Raw genomic sequence first — 6,858 nt, 5'->3', positions numbered from 1 at the left:
CGCTACAAAGATACAGGTGTCCTTCCTAACTCAGTTAATGGAGAGGAAGGAAACCGCTCAGGGATTTCACCATGAGGCCAATGGTGACTTTAAAACAGTTCAACTCTAATGGCTGTAATATGACAGAACTGAGGATGGATCAACAACATTGTGAAAACGAAGCCTGTACAGAATACAAATATTCCAAAACATGCATCCTGTTTGCAACAAGGCACTAAAGTAAAACTGCAAGAAATGTGGCAAAGAAATTAGCTTTAGCCTGAATACAAAGTGTTATGTTCGGGGCAAATCCAACACAACACATCACTGAGTACCACTCTTCATATTTTCAAGCATGGTGGTGGCTGCATCATGTTATGGGCATGCTTGTCATCAGCAACCACTTGGGAGTTTTTTAAGATAAAAAGAAAAGCTATAATCACAGGCTAAATCCTAGAGGAAAACCTGGTTCAGTCTGCTTTCCAACAGACACTGGGAAACAAATTCACCTTTCAGCAGGACAATAACGTAAAACACACTGGAGTTGCTTACCAAGATGACATTGAATGTTCCTGAGTGGCCTAGTTACAGTTTTGATTTAAATCAGCTTGAAAATGTATGTCAAGACTTGAAAATCGCTGTCTAGCAATGATCAACAACCAACTTGACAGAGAAGAATTTTCACATACATTTTTTWAAATGTGAYAATATTGTTCCATCCAGGTGTGCAAAGCTCTTAGACTTACCCAGAAAGACTCACAGCTGTAGACACTCTTAGAGACTTACCCAGAAAGACTCACAGCTGTAATCACTCTTAGAGACTTACCCAGAAGAAGACTCACAGCTGTACATCACTCTTAGAGACTTACCCAGAAAGACTCACAGCTGTAATCACTCTTAGAGACTTACCCAGAAAGACTCACAGCTGTAGACACTCTTAGAGACTTACCCAGAAAGACACAGCTGTAATCACTCTTAGAGACTTACCCAGAAAGACACAGCTGTAATCACTCTTAGAGACTTACCCAGAAAGACACAGCTGTAATCGCTGCCAAAGGGGACTCTAACATTTATAGGGGTATGAATACTTATGTAAATGAGAATTCTGTATTTCATTTTCAATACATTTGCAAAAGTTTCTAAAAACATGTTTTCACTTTGTCATTATAGGGTTTTGTGTGTAGATGGGTGAGGGGAAAAAACATAAATGTTTAATTCAGTCTGTAACGCAACATGTGGACTAAGTCAAGGGGTGTGAATACTTTCTGAAGGCACTGTAGAAACACCTCATACATACACACACACACACACACAGAATACACACAGAATACATACACCTCAGAAATACATAATACACACACACACACACACACACACACACACACACACACACACAAGGGCAGGGTAACGCCTTACTCTCGCTAGGCCGGTCAGAGTTATCTGATGCCACTCATCCTGTATGCCCGGAGTTTGTTTTATGATGCTCGTGTTTACAGTCAAGGGTCATGACAATCATACTAAACAATGTTCGATGCTCATCCCCCTGTTAAGAGATCTGCTAACAATATGAATTGCATAATATATATTTTCATTATTTAGTTATGTAGATACTGGATAACCTATATTGTGGGATGTTGTGTGTCCTCTGTGCAGGTGCGTGAGGCTGCCACAGCATCGCTGGTGGATGTGTATCGCCACATAGGAGAGAGAGTCAGAGCCGACCTGGGAAAGAGTGGCCTGCCTGCCGCACGGTGAGTCTGTGTGTGTGTGTGTGTGTGTGTGTGTTTGTGTCATGTATTGGCGTCACGCCATTATTGTTGACACTTTTGGAGAAACCTGTCGAATACTGGTCTGTGTAAAAAAATAATTCTAAAATGAGCTATTGGTCGGTCTAGTCTGCAGGTTTTGTTACTGTGTGCTTTTTACTGGCGAGTGACCTCTGTCAGTGGTTTGCACTGTGAATACTAAGTGTATGTTACATCCCGTGGTATCTCTGTCCCAGTCCACACCATGCTCCACTCTGCCCCTCACACAGTCACACACAGAGACTCTTTATACTGGACAATGAAGAGGAGGACAGAGGAAGAGAGGGAGGAGTGTGTCGTCTCTGAAGAGGTCCATTGAGTATACTTGCTCTGGTCACCGTGGTTACCGTAATAAGGAGTCCGTAGTGTTGTCATTCTGAGCACACACAGCCTCCTCTCTGCCGTCTCTCTCTCTGCCTTTTCTCACTTTCTGCCTTTTCTCACTTTCTGCCTTTTCTCACTTTCTGCCTTCTCTCTCTTTCTGCCTTCCCTCTCTTTCTGCCTTCCCTCTCTTTCTGCCTTCCCTCTCTTTCTGCCTTCCCTCTCTTTCTGCCTTCCCTCTCTTTCTGCCGTTCCCCTCTTTCTGCCTTCCTCTCTTTCTGACTCTCTCTTTCTGACTTCTGTCTCTGTCTATCAATTTCAATAAAATTTGCTTTATTGGCATGAGGTAACAATGTAGATATTGCCAAAGCATTGTTTGGAGATTTATAATAATAACATAATTAATAATTACATTTGGGGAAATGGGGCTGAGGATTTTTATAGAATAGTGGCCAATTCGTTGATGTAAATATTGAAGAGTGTAGGGCTCAGATTGCAACTTTGGCAAAGGCCCGGCCCCGGTTAAATAATTCTGTTATTTTCTTGCCAATTTTGATGCTGCACGTATTGATTTAATTATGTCATATATTTTACTCCCTACACCACTTTCAATGACTTTGTAGAACAGTCCTGTATGCCAAATAGAATCAAATGCTTTTTGGAAGTCGATAAAGCAAGCGTATATTTTGTTATTTTTTGGGTGGACATGTTTATCAATCAGGGTGTGTAGGGTGTAAATATGATTGGTTTTGCAATGTTTTGGTATAAATCCAATTTGGCTTTTACTCAAGACATTGTGCTTATTAAGGAAGTTTAGAACTCTTACATTTATAATACTACAGAAAACCTTCCCCAGGTTACTGTTCACACAAATGCCTCTGTAATTGTTAGGGTCAWATTTGTCTCCGTTCTTAAAGATTGGGGTTATGAGTCCTTGATTCCAGATGTCAGGGAAATAACCTACACTCAGGATCAAATTAAACTGTTTTATTCTAGCCAATTGACATTTTGCACTAGTGAATTTGAGCATCTCATTTAGGATGCCATCAGGTCCTCATGCTTTCTTACGTTTGAGGGCCTGAAGTTTCTTATAGAGCTCCTGGTCAGTAATTGGGGAGTCCAGTGGATTTTGATTGTCCTTTACAGCTTTTTCTAATCCATTCAACTTCTCTTGAATTTGGCGTTGTTCTGTGTTTGCATCAACTCGAACGGTGTTGTAGAGTGTTTTAAAATGGATTGTCCATATGTCACCATTTTGTATCGCTAATTCCACTTATATATATTTTTTAGGTTGTTCCAATTTTGCCAGAAGTTGTTTGGACTCCTCAATTAGTGTCAGCTGCTTGCTGTTGTACTGTGCTTTTGTGGTTCTGAGTGTACGTTTTAAAGTGTCACAGTAATGAAGGTGTAATTCACCATTATTTGGGTCTCTGTGCTTTTGGTTTGACAGTGTTCTAAGTTTTTACCTTATAATTTTACAATCTGCATCAAACCAGTTGTCATCTGTGGTCTTTTTTAATTTAATTTGATCAATTTCAGTTGTGCTTCTTTTGCTGTTTTCCTGAATATATATATATATATATATATATATATGCATGCATACACACACACACACACAGTTGAAGTCGGAAGTTTACATACACTTAGGTTGGAGTCATTAAAACTAGTTTTTCAACCACTCCACAAATTTCTTGTTAACAAACTAAAGTTTGGGTAAGTCGGTTAGGACATCTACTTTGTGCAGGATACAAGTCATTTTTCCAACAATTGTGTACAAATAGATTATTTCACTTATTATTCACTGTATCACAATTCCAGTGGGTCAGAAGTTTACATACACTAAGTTGACTGCCTTTAAACAGCTTGAAAAATTCCAGGAAATTATGTCATGGCTTTAGAAGCTTCTGATAGGCTAATTGACATTATTTGTGTCAATTGGAGGTGTACCTGTGGATGTATTTCAAGGCCTACCTTCAAACTCAGTGCCTCTTCGCTTGACATCATGGGAAAATCTAAAGAAATCAGTCAAGACCTCTGAAAAAAATTGTAGACCTCCACAAGTATGGTTCATCCTTGGGAGCAATTTCCAAACGCCTGAAGGTACCACGTTCATCTGTACAAACAATAGTACGCAAGTATAAACACCATGGGACAACGCAGCCGTCATACCGCTCAGAAAGGAGACGCGTTCTGTCTCCTAGAGCTGAACGTACTTTGGTGCGAGAAGTGCAAATCAATCCCAGAACAACAGCAAATGACCTTGTGAAGATGCTGGAGGAAACGGGTACAAAAGTATCTATATCCASAGTAAAACAAGTCCTATATTGACATAAGCTGAAAGACCGCTCAGCAAGGAAGAAGCCACTGCTCCAAAACCGCCATTAAAAAAGCCAGACTACGGTTTGCAACTGCACATGGGGACAAAGATCGTACTTTTTGGTCTGATGAAACAAAAATAGAATTGTTTGGCCATAATGACCATCGTTATGTTTGGAGGGAAAAGGGGGAGGCTTGCAAGCCGAAGAACACCATCCCAACCGTGAAGCACGGGGGTGGCAGCATCATGTTGTGGGGGTGCTTTGCTGCAGGAGGGACTGGGGCACTTCACAAAATAGATGACATCATGAGGGTGGAAAATTATGTGGATATATTCAAGCAACATCTCAAGACATCAGTCAGGAAGTTAAAGCTTGGTTGCAAATGGGTCTTTCAATTGGACAATGACCCCAAGCATACTTCCAAAGTTGTGGAAAAAAGGACAACAAAGTTAAGGTATTGGAGTGGCCATCACAAAGCCCTGACCTCAATCCTATAGAAAATTTGTGGGCAGAACTGAAATAGCGTGTGCGAGCAAAGATGCCTACAACCCTAACTCAGTTCCACCAGCTCTGTCAGGACGAATGGGCCAACATTCACCCAACTTATTGTGGGAAGCTTGTGGAAGGCTACCCAAAACGTTTGGCCCAAGTTAAACAATTTACAGGCAATGCTACCAAATACTAATTGAGTGTATGTAAACTTCTGACCCACTGGGAATGTGATGAAAGAAATAAAAGCTGAAATAAATAATTCTCTCTACTATTATTCTGACATTTCACATTCTTAAAACAAAGTGGTGATCCTAACTGACCTAAGACAGGGAATTTTTACTAGGATTAAATGTCAGGAATTGTGAAAAACAGTTTAAATGTATTTGGTTAAAGTGTATGTAAACTTCTGACTTCAACTGTAKTTCGTTTTTTACTGCTAGATCTATGCCTTCTTTACTGTGAGTGTTTGGATATTTTGGTTACTGGTTGTACAGCTTGCTGGGCTGTGAATGTGTGGTTGTTTCCATGTCTGTTTTTTTGAAGAACAAGGTAATTAGGCTGTGATCAGACAGAGGTGTTAGTGACTTGACAGTGAATGAGCTGAGAGAGAAAGGGTCAATGTCTGTAATCACTGTGCTGTGAGCAATAGTTGAATCTCCCCAAAGAGTCCCTGTAACCTACCATTGACAAAATACAGACCCAGGCTTCTACAGAGCTGCAACAGATCCTATCCGGGTTTTGTTGATGGTGCTGTCACTGTTGTTTCTATGGGGGAGATTAAGACAGTTAGWARCAGTATGGCCTGTAATAAAGCTGTCCCCTCGTGTGSTCGTTAGATCAGGTAGTGTTYCTGTGCGYGCATTTGTGTCCCCACAGATGAGCACATTTYCCTGGGTCTGGAAATGGYACGTCTCTTCCTCAAGGGTGGGGAAGATCTCCTCTGAGTAATATGGGGATTCTGAGGGGGGGATATATATTGTGCAAAGGAACACATTTTTCTGTCAGTATTTTTTTCTCTCTTTTTTCTGTTTTATCCAAATGTGATGTTTACCAATTTTGAGGGGATCAATTAGAATGTGTAGTTCAAACTTGTACCAAATGATCCTCCAGAGTCTCTGCCTCTATTGACAGAGGTGTGTTTCTGTGACGGCACAATTACCTCTCTGTAGCCTGTGGGACAGTGAGTGACATTGTCAGCCTTACGACATGTCTCCTGCAGAATGATGACGTCAACATCTAACCTCTTCAGTCTAAAGGTTGATGAGTTTAGGCCCTGAATGTTCCACATGTTAACTGATAGCGATTTCATGTTGCAAGAAGAGAGAATAACACTGGATAAAAAATACAGTAACTATTAACTGCTAAGTTAAGAGTGAGATAAACAGGGTACCAGCAAACATTTGTTCTGATGTATGTGCGTGTTTAGTGCTGATGTATTGGAGGAGCTGTTTAATCTCACTCAATCCTACATAATTATCCTGTCCTCTAAGAACCTCCGCGTAGCTGCACTAGTCCTGCTGTTGGGCCCTGTGGAGGGGGGGGCCCTGTGGAGGGGGGGGGCCCTGTCTGGTCTGGTGCGGGGTAGTAGACTGGGCCCGGTCCAGTCTTGCGAAGTCGATTGAGGTGGTGATGCTCTGGTGATGGGTGGGGTGCGCTGGCTCTGCTCGGGGCCTGTGGCTCCTTGGTGGTGCAGTGGTCTGGTAGGGGTCTCTGGGTGGTCCTCTGTCCAGTGCGGCATGGGGGTGTTGGGGGTGGTGAGGGGCTGCAGCTTCACTCTAGGAGTCTCTACAGTCTGTTCTCTGTGCTGTAGAACCCTCTTGATGACAGACAACTCCTTTACCTGCTCTAGCTCTCTCCTCATAGTGACCTTTACCTCAAGAGCTGTGGTAAGGCTCTCTCCTCATAGTGACCTTAACCTCCTCAAGAGCTGTGGTAAGGCTCTC

General features: G+C 41.9%; 1 pseudogene; it reads left to right on the top strand.

Moving 5' to 3' along the window:
* LOC112071341 (CLIP-associating protein 1-like) overlaps positions 1–6,858 on the top strand; it is a 70,237-nt pseudogene that overhangs the window by 52,628 nt on the left and 10,751 nt on the right.

The sequence above is a fragment of the Salvelinus sp. IW2-2015 genome, unplaced genomic scaffold, assembly GCF_002910315.2.
Source record: "Salvelinus sp. IW2-2015 unplaced genomic scaffold, ASM291031v2 Un_scaffold1588, whole genome shotgun sequence".
NCBI lineage: Eukaryota > Metazoa > Chordata > Actinopteri > Salmoniformes > Salmonidae > Salvelinus > Salvelinus sp. IW2-2015.
The sequence above is the reverse complement of the archived record's forward strand: the minus strand, read 5'-3'. Positions and strand labels throughout refer to the sequence as shown.